This window comes from Stigmatopora nigra, chromosome 10, assembly GCF_051989575.1.
Source record: "Stigmatopora nigra isolate UIUO_SnigA chromosome 10, RoL_Snig_1.1, whole genome shotgun sequence".
Taxonomy (NCBI): Eukaryota; Metazoa; Chordata; class Actinopteri; order Syngnathiformes; family Syngnathidae; genus Stigmatopora; species Stigmatopora nigra.
In genome coordinates this window covers 1,410,001-1,424,768 of record NC_135517.1, presented here as the reverse complement: position 1 = coordinate 1,424,768, position 14,768 = coordinate 1,410,001, and the positions used below count along the sequence as shown (strand labels likewise).

Genomic DNA, 14,768 nt, shown 5'->3' with positions numbered 1-14,768 from the left:
CCATCAACAACACTGACCAGTCCTCCCAGTTTAATCCAACTGGACGTCCATCCTACGATAATGGAATAAACGTTTAAAAATCCTGGCCAAAAAATGTCTGCCCCCAGGCTACCTTCATGTCAGTCTACTGCTTTGTTGTTAAAGCAACACATTGGAATAAAGTGTCCAATGTTTGAACTAAACTGTCCAATCGGACGGCTGCAAATCTGAAGCAAAGCGAGCGTATCCAAAAAGCGTGACGTTCCCGCAACTGTAGTGCTGACGCGAGCTAGCGTAAAAGGGCCACCCCAGGGAGAAAGGCAGATGTGTGAGATCCGGGGGTGATAAAGCTCCTATCTCAGCATGTTTACATGCTGCAACTGCTGCTTTTTTGGTGCTATCTGATGAGCCGCTAAGTGCTAAAGTAGCAATGTCAAATTTCATATTCATTTCCACATTGGCCTTATTTTTTTACAATATTGGACTAATTGACTTGTTATGACCTTTCATTTTATTTTGTGTTGTTGTTTTTGTGTATACTTGCACGCTAGGCTAATTGTATGCTAAATTGTCCATGGGCTAGTGGTTAGCCTGTCGGCCTCACGATTGTAGGCTCGAAGGTTTGATCCCTGTTCTGTACTTGGAGTTTGCGTGTCCTCGTGGGTTTTCTTAGGGTACTCCGGTTTGGTCCCACGTCCCCAAAAAATAAACATACATGCTAGGCTAATTGTAAGCTAAATTCTCTGTTAGTATGAGTGTTAGCCTGAATGGTTGTTTACAATGTATAATATATATTTTTAGTTATTATCTTTGTTATTATGGTTGTTGTTGTTTTTGTTGTTTTTATTAGTGTTATTGTATTATTATTGTAGTTGTTGTAGTTGTTGTTATTGTTGTAGTTTTGTTACTGTTGTAGTTGTGTGGTTGTTATTGTTGTGGTTTTGATACTGTTGTAGTTGTGTGGTTGTTATTGCTGTAGTTTTGATACTGTTGTAGTTGTGTGGTTGTTATTGTTATTATTGTTGCCATTGTTGTTGTTTCATTGTTGTTATTATTATTGCAATTGTTGTCGTTTTGTTGTTGTTATTGTTGTAGTTTTGTTGTTGTTATTGTTGTACTTTTGTTGTTATTATCGTTGTTGTTATTATTGTTATTATTATTATTGTTATTGGGCGGCCCTAATGACAAAATGAGATGAGATAAGATTATTATTATTGTTGGACTTTTGTGTTTTCCTACATGTAATTTCACTGTACGCTAAATCCCGTACGCGGGAATACGAGGAAAGTGTACGGGTTGACAGGTAAAGGAAAGCTGGCGTGAGCGCACCTGTTATGGGTGTGGCAGTCCGTCACGCCGTATCACATGTCTTAATCAACTCTCGTAGCACCTTGCGACCAGGATACATGCCTTTTTTTTATCACTGTCAAGGGTTTCATAAATAGACTCCGACTTGAGCCAGGATGAATGTGTGTGTGACGAGTGTTTGTTTTTGCCTTCGGCATGCGTGAGCGAGCATGAATACGAGGCTGAATGTGTGATTACACAAGTGTGTGTTAGCGCATGAGCCCCAACGTAGCTCGCATGCGACCCACCGTATGTGTGTGTGTGTGTTCACCGTTTTGTCCAAACAGACAGACGCTAGTCTCCGGCAGGGAGGAAAAAATGCCCGTCTTGTTCTGACACGCCGCATCATTTTACACCCCACGCCAACCGCCTCGTCCTGGTTTCCACGGAAAAATAAAAACACTTGTAGAATTGGCCGAGATTGGAATTGGTGGCTATTTATGTGTCCTTTAGTTGGAATTCTAATATAGGAAAGAATAGAAATTCATATTAATATGAATAGCATTATGTTATGCAAGTATCGGTATCGATATTTGTAAGTCATGGTATCGGGAGTGTACTTAAAAAAAACTTCAAGATGGCCGCCGGTTGTATGCGTCGTGCTTCTGAAGTTGATAAGTGTATGAGAAAAGTGGGTCAGTAGTAGAAATCCAATCCATTTGAAAGAATGTGAAGGGATTGGACATCTAGGGCCGTCAAAATCAGGTTCTGAATAAATAGCAGACGCTTTGACGTGAATAAAATCATCTTTTTAAAAATGTGTTACGAAATTAGCTGATTAATACCTCTTCATTTTAATGTCTGCATTGAATTGAATTGGGACTTCGCCCCTACCAAGATGGCGGCCTCGAGGCCGTGTTGGTAGGGCTAATGAGATTTCATCCAGCTGCTGTGAATTGGATTGCATTGGATTGGATAACTATATGAACATATGAAAAATCTATTGATAATTTTTCACATATTTTAAATATTCATTTAATTTTGATTTGGGATCAAATTAGGCGAAAAATGTGCTATTGAAAATGCCCATGGCTATTCGAAGAACACGGCTTCTGGTTGGCCGAATTTTGAAGCACTTGGAAGTATCCCTGTTTTTGATTGGTCAGATCAACACGTGGTGAATTTCACTGAGATGAGACAGGTGCTCCTCGTTTTCTCGCTACTTTGTTTGTTTCCTCGCAAGTTTGTTTGTTTTCTGTGCTTATTCCGCATCAAGATGTCCATTCATCATCGTTATCTTGTCGTTTTAACTTCACGCCATGCAACTTCTGTCATCAGTAATTGTAAGTGATCGATTTCCTTTTGGATGACTTGTTGACTCATTTATTGGCATTGTTGGTGATCGATGTCCATTGCTTTCGAACTGGTTGCATATGATTGACGTATTGTAGTATAAGTGCCTTATTTTTCTACATCTTTCAATTATTAATGGTCGATTCATTTGAATTTGACTTGGACGTCTATAGCCGTCAACGGTTTTGATAGATGGACGTCCACAGTTGAAGTGAAATGGACGTCTATCATTGTCAATGAGTTAAATATCATGAAAAAAATAACAACTAACTAACTAATTCACTTATTTGATTGTCATGTATATCATCATATTTGCCAAATATTCATATGTATATGTCATTTTGTGCTTTATTTTCTTAGCATCACATCAACTTTATTCTGATGTTTTTTCTTGATTAAATTGAAACTTTTCCCCTTAAATATATATTACATTCATCATAATATATAAAAAATGCTTAATTTTTAAAGTTTACACATCCCTGTTTAAATACAAGAATGAAAGAAAAACAACATTAATTTGATTTACACTCTAAATCACAGGTGTCAAAGTAGTGGCCCGGGGGCCAAATGTGGCCCGCCGCCTCATTTTGTGTGGTCCGAGAAAATAAATCATGAGTGCCAACTTTCTGTTTTAGGATCAAATTTTAATGAAGAGTATAGATGTATATTCAATTTCCTGGTTTTCCCCCTTTTTAAATCAATAATTGTCATTTTTTTAATCATTTTTTTCTGTTTTTACTTCAAAAATCATTAAATAAAGCCGGCTTGACTTTTTCGGGCCGCACAAAATGATGCGGGGGGCCACATTTGGCCCGCGTGCCGCCACTCTGAGACCCGTGCTCTAAATACAAATACTAATACTTTAAAAACAAAAACAAAAAGACTCAAGTGGTGGCAAAAAATAAACACACCCCTTGGAATGTGACATTTATGTATACTAATACTATATATATTTTGGGCATTTTAGTGGGCTTTTTCCCCCCTTTTTGTTGTCTTATCTCCCAACTGTGTGAAGCATGATCTCATGTCGAGAACATGTGTGTCCGGCGCTCTCTCTTTTTGAGGAAAAAGCATGAAGAAGAGGAGGAAGATGAAGAAGAAGAAGGTTCGGGGTTAGCATGTACGCACATAAACATCCCGCGGGCACTGGGAGTCATCCTGGGAATATTTATCTTTGCTGGTAATGCGAAGAGGCAGCCGACCTCCGATCTTGCCAAAGGCTACTTTCCCTCAAATTTCCCAAACGGGAGAAGGAAAGGAGCGGCAAAGTCAAAAAATGACCCGTTCGAGAGCCCAAAATTGTTCTTTGCCAGCTTGTGTGGCTTGACTTGTACCTCTTTAACCTGCTGCCTGCCCTCTGGTAGGCGATATGGGACCATAACAGCCAAGACAAACATAAATAATCAATAAAAAGGTAGTCAACATAGATGAGTAGTCACCCTTTGAATTTGAATGGTGTAATGACAATAAGTAACAAGTATAATGAGATTTAAAGATTCACCATTAAGTCCACAAATAACAACAAGAAACCAATAAAAAAAATCAATAAATAATAATAATTCAATAATTCAATAAATCAATGAATAGATAGATCAATTAATAAATCAATAAAAAATAAAAAATGAATAAGTAGTCAACAACATAAGTAGGGAAACAAATAACAAATAAACAGATAAAAAATCTATTAATAATAATAAATCAATAAATATATAATCCGTCAATAAATAAGAAATAAATCTAAAATAAATCAATACATAAATCAATGAATCAGAAATAAATACAAATACATCTGTAGAGAATAAAAATAAAAAATCAATACATATAAATCAAATCAAATAAAAATCAATACATCTACAGAAATCAATAAATCAGAAATAAATAAATGGGTAAAAAATAGAAATAAAGAATCAATCAATAAAAACATAAATCTGTAAATCTGAAATAAATAAATATATATAAATTGGTAGATTTAAAGATAAAAAATCAATCAATCAGTAATAAATAAATGATTAATAAATCAATAAATCAGTAATAAATAAGTGATTAATACATCAGTAATACATTTTTAAAACTCAATAAATCGATAATAAATAAATAAGTGGTCAACATAAGTAGCCAACAAAATAAATAAGTAGTAAAGTTCACAAATAACAACAAATAAACAAATGAACCGATAAAAAGAGCCAATAAATATCAATAAATAATAATAAAAATACAATAAAATCATTCCATTCACTTCAATGATAGACAACTTTTTTAGCAGGTTGTGTGTGTGTGTGTGTGTGTGTGGGGGGGGGGGGGGGTGTCGTCCGCCATCCCGGGCGGGTCAAGAAGCGGCCCCCCAGGCGGGGCGATGAGTCGTGTTGGGGACCTTGTGTTCCGTGTGTCTCCCAGGCAAAGCGAGGTGGGCTGACGGAGGCTCCGCCCCCTTCCCAATGACCCCGGGGCCACTGGGCGTCTCTCGGGGTGCGCTTGATTCGAAGCGAATGGCAGCGTGCCGCCTGGCTCCATCGTGGCCAAATGACTTGTGACACTCCTCGCCTTCTTCCTCCCGTCTTTGAGGACACGCACACGCGTGTGCGGGGAAACACGGTCAAGGAACGTGTTAGTCTTGGGAGGGAACTGCGGGTCAAGGTTGGCCTACTATAGCACAGGCGCGCCTAGATCTTTTGGCGCCCTGGGCTTAGGCTCCTCCCCCCGACATACAAGAACATTTACCTTTGGCAAGTCCAAAACTTAGGTGTTCTTTCATTTAATGTCGTTTTAGGAAAAAGTCATGCGAAAACCTAAATCTGCAAAAAAAATTGAATAAATTAAAATATTAGATAATTAATAATGTGAAATTGTTCTGAATAATTGGATTGAACCTAAAAATATTTGTTTGTCAGGTAAATTAATTAAAAATATATAGAAATTAATTTGTAAAAATTGATTTTATTTTATTTACAATTAATCTATTTTTTTTTTAATTTCAGACCAAAAAATGGTTTAAAAAATATACAAAAATAGGCTGAGAAAAATCAGAAATTATTAGTTTTTCCTATAAATATTTTAAATTGTGATTTCTTTTTATTAAAATTTAATCTTTTTTTAATTTTACCCCAAAAAATGACTATAAACCCACAATTCCTTTTTAAATATTCAAAAAATGCTGAGAAAAATCCTCTATTTGAGAAATTATTTGTTTGTCCTACAAACAAATTTGAAAAAAATGATTTATTTTTATTGAAAATTAATCTCTTTTTTAATCTCCCCCCCAAAAATGACAACAAACCCATATTATGAGGGGATTTTCATTTTTTTTGCAGTCAATTAATGAACAAAAGAGAACTAAAACTCTCCCAGAAAAGTTCTTTTTTTTTATTGGTCCCTTTAAATAATAATAATTTAATCTCCTTTTTAATCTCACCCCTTCAAATTACTTACAAAATCCCTCTATTTCAGGTCCGACCATATCAAATCACAACATTCCAACTTTCCATCCACAATGATGACTCTTAAAGTGGCAGGACGGCCAAAACCATGACTTATGTCGTCCATTGACAAGAATAGACGTCCTATTCAAATCAGGGTAAGTCACAAACTTTCATTTCATCTTTAAACTCTGATTATTTTGCATATTATCAGTTTGCATAGCATGTGTTTTGCCTTAAATTCCCTGACCCGCACCAGTGAGGGCCTCAGGCCCAACACAAACACACACAAACACACACTTAGACACACTTAGACACTCCCCCCCCCCCCCCATACAGACACACACACATACAATGTTTGATGGCCCCCCCATGAAGCATATGTGCACGCCAAGACCGTTTGCGTTGACAGCCGCGGCGGCGTCCGTTTGAGCGACTCGTCATGCCAGGCGCAGTCATTGTGGATATCCTCTATGCATGCCATAGATGTCCAATCGTTGGTTCGTGGGCCGCTTTAACGTCAACTTGATTTCATGTGGACCATTTTAGATATAATATTTAGATTTTTTTAAATAAATGGATTAAAAGAACTGGATTAAAAGCCCTGAATATTCAGTTTTTTATAGATCTAAAACAATGTTTATTTTAGTTTTTTAAAAATATATTTTTAGATTTTACCAAATGAATTTTGAACTAAAAACACAGAAAAAATGGATTAAAAAATGACAATTATTGATTTAAAAGGGTTAAAATCAGGAAATTGAATATATATCTATACTTTTTATTTTAATTTGATTCTAAAACAGAAAGTCGGCACTCATGATTTACTTTCCCGGGCCGCACAAAATGATAAGGCGGGCCAGATTTGGTCCCCGGGCCACCACTTTGACACGTGGTTTACATTCTTCTGATGTGACGTTTAATGACAATTGAGTGTAAGGTAAGTTAAGAAAACTTTTAATTGGGTTAAAAGTTGTATTCACATTTTTATTTCATGAAATGTGTATTTTCATAAGGAATTATTACCATTTTTTTACTAAAAGTCCAATTGAGATGACATCAAGTTAAGAAAAGATAATCTTAAGGAAAATGAGCATCTAGAAATAAAACAGTTGTTGTTGTCATAAAAAATAGTAAAATTTAGTAGCATGAGTATTTTAGATTGTAAAATTAATTAAAACACCCTGAATTAGTTGCCAGCCAATCACAGGGCACAAGGAGACAAACATCTCATCACTTGTTGCTAGGGGCAATTTAGAGTGTCCAATCAGCCTAGCATGCTTGTTTTAGGAATGTGGGACAAAACTGGATTACCCAAAAAAAACCACACAGAACTTGCAAACTCCACATGACCTGGACTTGAACCCCGGTCCCCCACCGTCAGGCCGACACACTAACCACTCCTTCACCGTGTTGCAATCTTAATCTAAAGCGTACAACGTCTTTTTAGCGCCGATATTAGTATCGGTGAACACTATTACGGCCGCCGCCGCGAGGTCGCCATCATAGTCCTCGTTATCCTATCCCGCCCCAGGACCCCGTCGTACCACGGTCGCGGATTAACGAAGCAATTAGGAACCCAGGGCCCCCCCGGGCTTGGTCGGGGCCCCAATTAGCTGCCCGGAAGAGCCCGAATAGCTAGCGTTGTTCATCTTCAGCCTCCGAGTAGGTGAGGAAGATTTTAATTCAATTAGGATTATTATCTCTATGTCCAGCGTCTGGGTATACTGCCCCCCCCTCCCCCCTTACATTAAACTCCGCCCCCATCCTCCCCCAAGGCCCAACCTTGATTCAATTTGGGAAGCGGACAGCGCTAACTTTTAGCTTTGCGTCCGCAAAAATACCTGCAGGGGAAGTCTGACTGGCTTTTATTATTTTGAGGTAATGAAGCTGAAGTTTTTTTTTTTACTTCAATTTAAAGGCCAACTATGACTCCTTATATGCCATTTGGTTAAAGTAGGGTTGTCAATTGGTTTATATATTTTTTGATGGATTTGGAAGTTCTAAAAATTGCCCTAGGATTTTTTTGATTGATTTGGTTAATTACAAAAATGCATAGCGTAACATGTTTTTTTAATCAAATACATTTTTAATGTCGCAAAAAAATGGCGGTTGAAGACTTCCAGTTTCAGGTGTTTGCAATTAGATAAAAAAATGGTTTAAAAAATTGTTTTAAAAATTGTTTTAAAAAATATTGGTTTAAAAAATATTGGTTTAAAAAATATTGGTTTAAAAAAATGATTAAAAATGGATTAAAAAATGTTATTAAAAATGATTCTATAGTGGGAATCAATGCGTCCGCGACAATATTTTCAAAATGAAATAACGGACAAAGAAATGCATTTGCTTTTTAGTTTTTTTTATCGTATCTTGAGTCACTCATTTGCATAAAAAAAAATCCATAACCTGAAAATTTCTGAACCTGAAAATTCCGTAACCTGAAAACTTCGTAACCTGAACATTTCGTAACATTAACATTTCGTAACCTGAACATTTCGTAACTTGAAAACTTCGTAACCTGAAAAAAAACGTAACCTGAGAATTCTGTAACCTGAACATTTCGTAACCTGAAAATGTCGTAACTAGAGGCATTTGTAAGTAGAGTTGTACTTTATAATAAAATAGCACAAAAAGGCTATTCAGTAAATTCCGACGGCGCGCAAAAACACGCGAGCTGTCTGTACAAATAATAATCAAATCGCCTCGCACCAAAAAAAGGGCGCGGTGCGGGATAATAGCGAGCGGCATTAGCAGATTTGACGTCCGCCATTGTGCAGCGCGCCCGGGAATCGAATCGGGACCCGACGTCTTTTGTTCCACTCCCGTGTGAAATAAGTCCGGCGCTGACACCGAGGACGGCGGCGAGCAAACAAGCGCGGCGTAAGTGCGGCCGAGGATCGCAAAGATAAACACGTGCCATTGAAGAAAGGGATTACGGCGCCGGCTCGGACAAAGTAGCTTTCCGCACCTGGGGGATTTGGTGTTGAGTGGCGCTCCCTCCCGGCGGGCCCCGCCGAACGGATTCCGACCAGACGCGCCGTGCTGAATGACTGCTGTACTTCCCGTAATGCTCGGCTATTTGCTAGTTTGCTTAGCCGAGGAGACGCTAGCTAGCAATGATGTGTTTTTGGAAAATCTTGTTTGTTGCGTTTGGAAGTAGCCTTTTTTTTAGCAATAGCGAGGGAGCTAACGGATTGGGGGATCGGAATCGGGTGTAAAGGATTGGGTTTTACTAATGTATTTTCTCGCATATAACCCGCCTCCGTGTATAAGCTGTACTCTTAAAATTGGCCTAAAATTACCGTATTGTTTTGCATATTAGCCACCTCTGCGTATAAGCCGTAAAAGCCTTAAAAGTGTCCCAAAAGTGCCCTAAAAGTGCCCTAAAAGTGCCCCAAAAGTGCCCCAAAAGTGTCCCAAAAGTGTCCCAAAAGTGTCCCAAAAGTGTCCCAAAAGTGTCCCAAAAGTGTCCCAAAAGTGTCCCAAAAGTGTCCCAAAAGTGTCCCAAAAGTGCCCTAAAATTGCCCTAAAATTGCCCCAAAAGTGCCATAAAAGTGCCATAAAAGTGCCCCAAAAGTGCCCCAAAAGTGCCCCAAAAGTGCCCCAAAATTGCCCCAAAATTGCCCCAAAATTGCCCCAAAATTGCCCCAAATTTGCCCCAAAATTGCCCCAAAATTGCCCTAATATCGCCCTAAAATGTTCCTAAAATTACCATATTCTCTTGCATATTAGCCGCCTTTGCGTATAAGCCGTACCTATAAAATTGCCCTAAAATTACCGAATTTTTTGCATATAAGTCGCATCTGCGTATAAGCTGTACCCTTAAAATTGCCCTAAAATGGTTGAAATGTACAATTTCTCTCGTATAAGCCGCCCCATGAATCACAATATTCGACTACTTATTCTTGGTTTTAATAGGGAGTACAAATGTGATACTTGAAAGTGAAAATCTTAAGAAAAATTATCGTTTTATGCAAGATACATATTTTTTTCTTGAATTTCATTCAAATACTTCAAATTAAGTTTTGTTTAGCATTTTATCTGTTTATTTTTCTTCTATTTCTGCGCATATAAGCCGTGTCCTTGATTCAGTCATCACATTTTTTAGCAAAAATATTGGCTTACATACGAGAAAATACAGTATTTTTTAAAAAAGTTTTAACTCATGGACAGCCACTCGATTTTGACATTCATCTCCAAATATTTTGACAATTTTCCAAGTGCTATTTTTATCCAACGTTGCTTAACCGTGACGTTGACGAATGTTCCAGTCGTAAATTCTTGCACGGACACGGTGTGAAAAGCCACTCACCAAGAATGTATCAAAAACTTCTTAACAGAAAGACAGCAAGAATAAACAAATCTGGTGGATGACTCCTTGATTAAAAAGTTAATAAGCTTATTTGCTGCGCACCAACGAGTTGGCAGACGATTAGAGCGCCGGCCGGGCAGGCTGAGACAGGTCGCCGCAAAACTTACATTAACTCCACCTAAGTAGACACCTCGGTTTACTCTCAAGGGCGTGCGTATTTCACTTTTCTTTCCCCCCACTGCGCCAGTTGATCGAGTGTAAGATTCGATACAGATCATCCACGCAAAGATCAACTGAAAAACTAATCCATCGCTTGCGTTTCTAATACACGGTACTGTAAGGCAAACTAAGATACTTTAACAATTTTCTCAAAAGCCGACAGTATGCCTTATGTAAGATATTGGATATTGCTTAGCACAGCTCCATTTAGTAAATGATGTATAATACCACACCCTATCAATACTACTATGACTGTTTCTACTATTACTACTACTATGACTACTGCTACTATGACTACTACTACTATGACTACTACTACTATGACTACTACTACTATGACTACTACTACTACTACTACTACTACTACTATGACTACTATTACTACTACTGCTATGACTACTACTACTACTACTATGACTACTATGATTACTATTACTACTACTACTACTATGACTACTACTACTACTATGACTACTACTACTACTATGACTACTACTACTACTATGACTACTACTACTACTATGACTACTACTACTACTATGACTACTACTACTACTATGACTATTATGATTACTATTACTACTACTAGTACTATGATTACTATGATTACTATGATTACTATTATTACAACTACTACTATGATTACTATTACTATGATTACTATTATTACAACTACTACTATGATTACTATGATTACTATTACTACTACTACTACTATGATTACTACTACTACTACAACTATGATTAGTACTACTACTACGACTACTATGACTACTACTACTATGACTACTACTACTATGACTACTATTACTACTACTATGACTTTTACTACTGCTATGACTATTACTACTACTATGACTTTTACTACTGCTATGACTATTACTACTACTATGACTATTACTACTACCAAGACTATTACTCCTACTATGACTATTACTACTACCAAGACTATTACTACTACCAAGACTATTACTACTACCAAGACTATTACTACTACCAAGACTATTACTACTACCAAGACTATTACTACTACTATGACTACTACTACTACTATGACTACTACTACTACTATGACTACTACTACTACTATGACTACTACTACTACTACGACTACTACTACTACTATGACTACTACTACTACTATGAGTACTACTACTACTACTGCTACTACTACTATGACTACTACTACTACTACAGACCAACTATAGACTTTCTGACGCGAACCCACTTTATGATTCTGAGTGTATAAAAGTGAAGCAAATAAGAGCTGTTAACAAGCAAAGGGGGGCGCTCTCTGGTCTCGCCGGTTGACAACGCCCCCCCCCCCCCCCCCACTGTCCTCTTTGAAGTGCGGCCCTGCCAATAAATTCTTCAGCTCTTTTATGCGCGTTCCCATTTCGATTAGCGGGGTTAACAAGCCGCCACAACCCGGGCTAACAAAACCATACCCCGAAAAAGGGGTCATCAGGGGCGGGTCGCCACGACAGTCTTAGGGATTGGCGTCTCCTATCCCGGCCGGTCCACCCCGGTAATCCGCCAGAAATGACATTCCCCGGCGTTTAATCCCGACCGAGAAGCGTGCCGCTTCGCCCCAAAAAAGTAGCGTTTGATTGGCGCGTCGTCTGCATACCGCTACTCGAACGCGGGGGCCCCGTGCGACCGATCCCGCTGGGGACAGATGGGCAGACAGAGAGGGCGAGGGGGGGCCTCATTAAGGCAGGATGTACCAGGAGGCTGTAAAAAAAAAATACAAAAACTTTCCTTTACTCTTGTTCCCCCCCACCCCAAGTTTTCTATTTGGGAGTGCTCATAGTGAGCTAGAAGATCACTAACAGATGGGGGGTGCGCTGGGAATTGAACCTTTAAACGGTACGCTTGGATTTTAGCTTTTTAGCCCGATTTGACATTTACAAAAAAACGTATTGTCAAAGTATAACTAATACCACAATAGGTATTGGCCTGAATATAAGACGATGTTTTTTTTTGCATTAAAATAAGACAGAATTGGTCGTCTTATATTCGGGGTCTAGACATTATACCTATTCAAAACTCTAGATGGCGCCAACTATGAAACAAGTTCTGTTTCTGATTAAATACTTTGTAAATCTCTTGTTTTGTTGCAATTATCGCAAAGTTGTTGTTTTAACAAAATAGTTTGGTACATTTACGGTTTAAAAAGCAGAATCCAAAAATTCATATACAAATGGGATTTTACTTTACATATTTAAATGTTAAGATATTAGGATGTGAAAGACAGTTCTTGCATAATTTAAAGGAGGCAAAGAAAAACTATTTTTCTCTCCAACATATTCTTATAAACATTTTTTACTGTCATTATTTTGTGCATAAAAATTGAATCGTATTTCAACTCGTCACACGATAAAAACAACGAGTCTAGTCAGATCCTCCCTTTACGTTAAAGGCAACCTGTAATATTAATATATTTTTTTGTACGATTTCAATAGTTATGGTTATGGTTATGAGTTTAAATCTTTTAGAATACTCTAAAAATATTCTAATATTTGTGTAAGAACTCATCATAATGGAACTTTAAGACGTATTTGAAGCAAACTTGGGATAAACCAACGTTTTGAGTACGAATGTCAAAATTAGGTCAAAAATTCGAATTAAATCAAAAAGTACAATTTCAAAATCTTTCCCTTTCCTTTTTAATAAAACTAACTTATTTAGGCTTAATTTCAAATTCTCGACATTATTCTCAAACAAAAATCATATTCCATCCGGAACACAAAATGCGAAACAACCTTTCAAAAACAAAAATTGGCTATTTTGATTCCCACAAAGTGAATCATAGTTGGCTCCTTTTTTTTTAAGTATGAGTCTACAATAAAGGTCCGTTGTTTTACTAACTAAGACCTCCTGTTTGCTTCGGTATTTTTGTTCAAAAAGTTGCCCCGGGTTGCGATGGATTCAAGATTAAAAGATGTTTGTGTTGTGTGTTTACGGATATTGCCGCGTACACTCAACGTTTGTTGTTTTTTTTTTCTTGGACGGAACAATCTGGTTGCCAAGTCCGTAAACAAGGGGGTTCCTGTTCGTGATTCCTTGACATTATGCCCACTTGTGTAACCAAGACCCTCACGGACCAATCCCAAGGCTCCGCCCCCTCCGTGTCTAGGCGGGGGGTCGACCCCTTTGGACGACGGATTCGACCCGAGAGAGGTCAACGAGTCGTTTAACGAGTGCCGTCCGATAGACGACTCAAAGTGGGCGACCGTTTGGGGGGTGCCGTCTCGTCTCGTCTCGTCTTCGTCCCCGCCGGGTTTAATCGAGCCGGGCGTCCTCGACACGAGTTTTGGGAAGCGTGAGAAGTGACTAGCTGGACTGGATTCGATTCTGATTAGGAGTCAATGTGAATCGTTCGGTTTTTTGAATTTTTTTGGTTGATTTAGTCAGTCATTATTATGATTTGTTAAGACTGGGTTTCTGTCGTTCTGGAGTCAGGTGTTCCGAACTTTTGCCCAAAAAAATTGCACAAAAAATTGCACACAAATTTGCACAAAAATTTGCACAAAAATTTGCACAAAAATTTGCACAAAAATTTGCACAAAAATTTGCACAAAAATTTGCACAAAAATTTGCACAAAAATTTGCACAAAAATTTGCACAAACATTTGCACAAACATTTGCACAAACATTTGCACAAAAATTTGCACAAAAATGTGCACAAAAATTCTCAGAAAAAATCTCCCAAAAATTCTCACAAAAATCATCACAAACATTCCCCCAAAAATTATCCCAGTAATTCTCCCAGGAATTCTCTCAAAAATTCTCTCAAAAATTATCTCAAAAATTCTCTCAAAAATTCTCTCAAAAATTCTCCCAAAAATTCTCCCAAAAATTCCCCCAAAAATTCCCCCAAAAATTCCCCCAAAAATTCTCCCAAAAATTCTCCCAAAAATTCTCCCAAAAATTCCCCCAGAAAATTACCCAAAAATTCTCCCAAAAAACATCCCAAAAATCACGAAACCCCCCCCAAATATAACATTGAATCATCAACCCCTCTCAAATAATAATAATCAAACAAAGGCTTTTTTGTCATTATCAACAACATAAAGCCTCATTGTCACCCTCCCCAGAAACTACCCAAAAAACCCCAAAAATAAATCCAACATCCAATCATCAAACCATCTCAAATCTCCCCAACAATACTTTTTAAACAAACTCTAGGCTACAAATTAATG

At 37.8% G+C, this 14,768-nt stretch overlaps 1 long non-coding RNA gene across 1 annotated transcript in view; it reads left to right on the top strand.

The window, feature by feature from the left end:
• The first annotated feature begins 2,462 nt into the window (after positions 1–2,462).
• The window catches only part of LOC144202811 (uncharacterized), a 48,690-nt gene continuing 36,384 nt past the window's right edge, over positions 2,463–14,768 (top strand). Inside the window, exons 1-2 of the long non-coding RNA XR_013327562.1 lie at positions 2,463–2,609; positions 6,064–6,190. This is a non-coding gene — a long non-coding RNA (uncharacterized LOC144202811). The remainder of the gene's footprint in view (positions 2,610–6,063; positions 6,191–14,768) is intronic.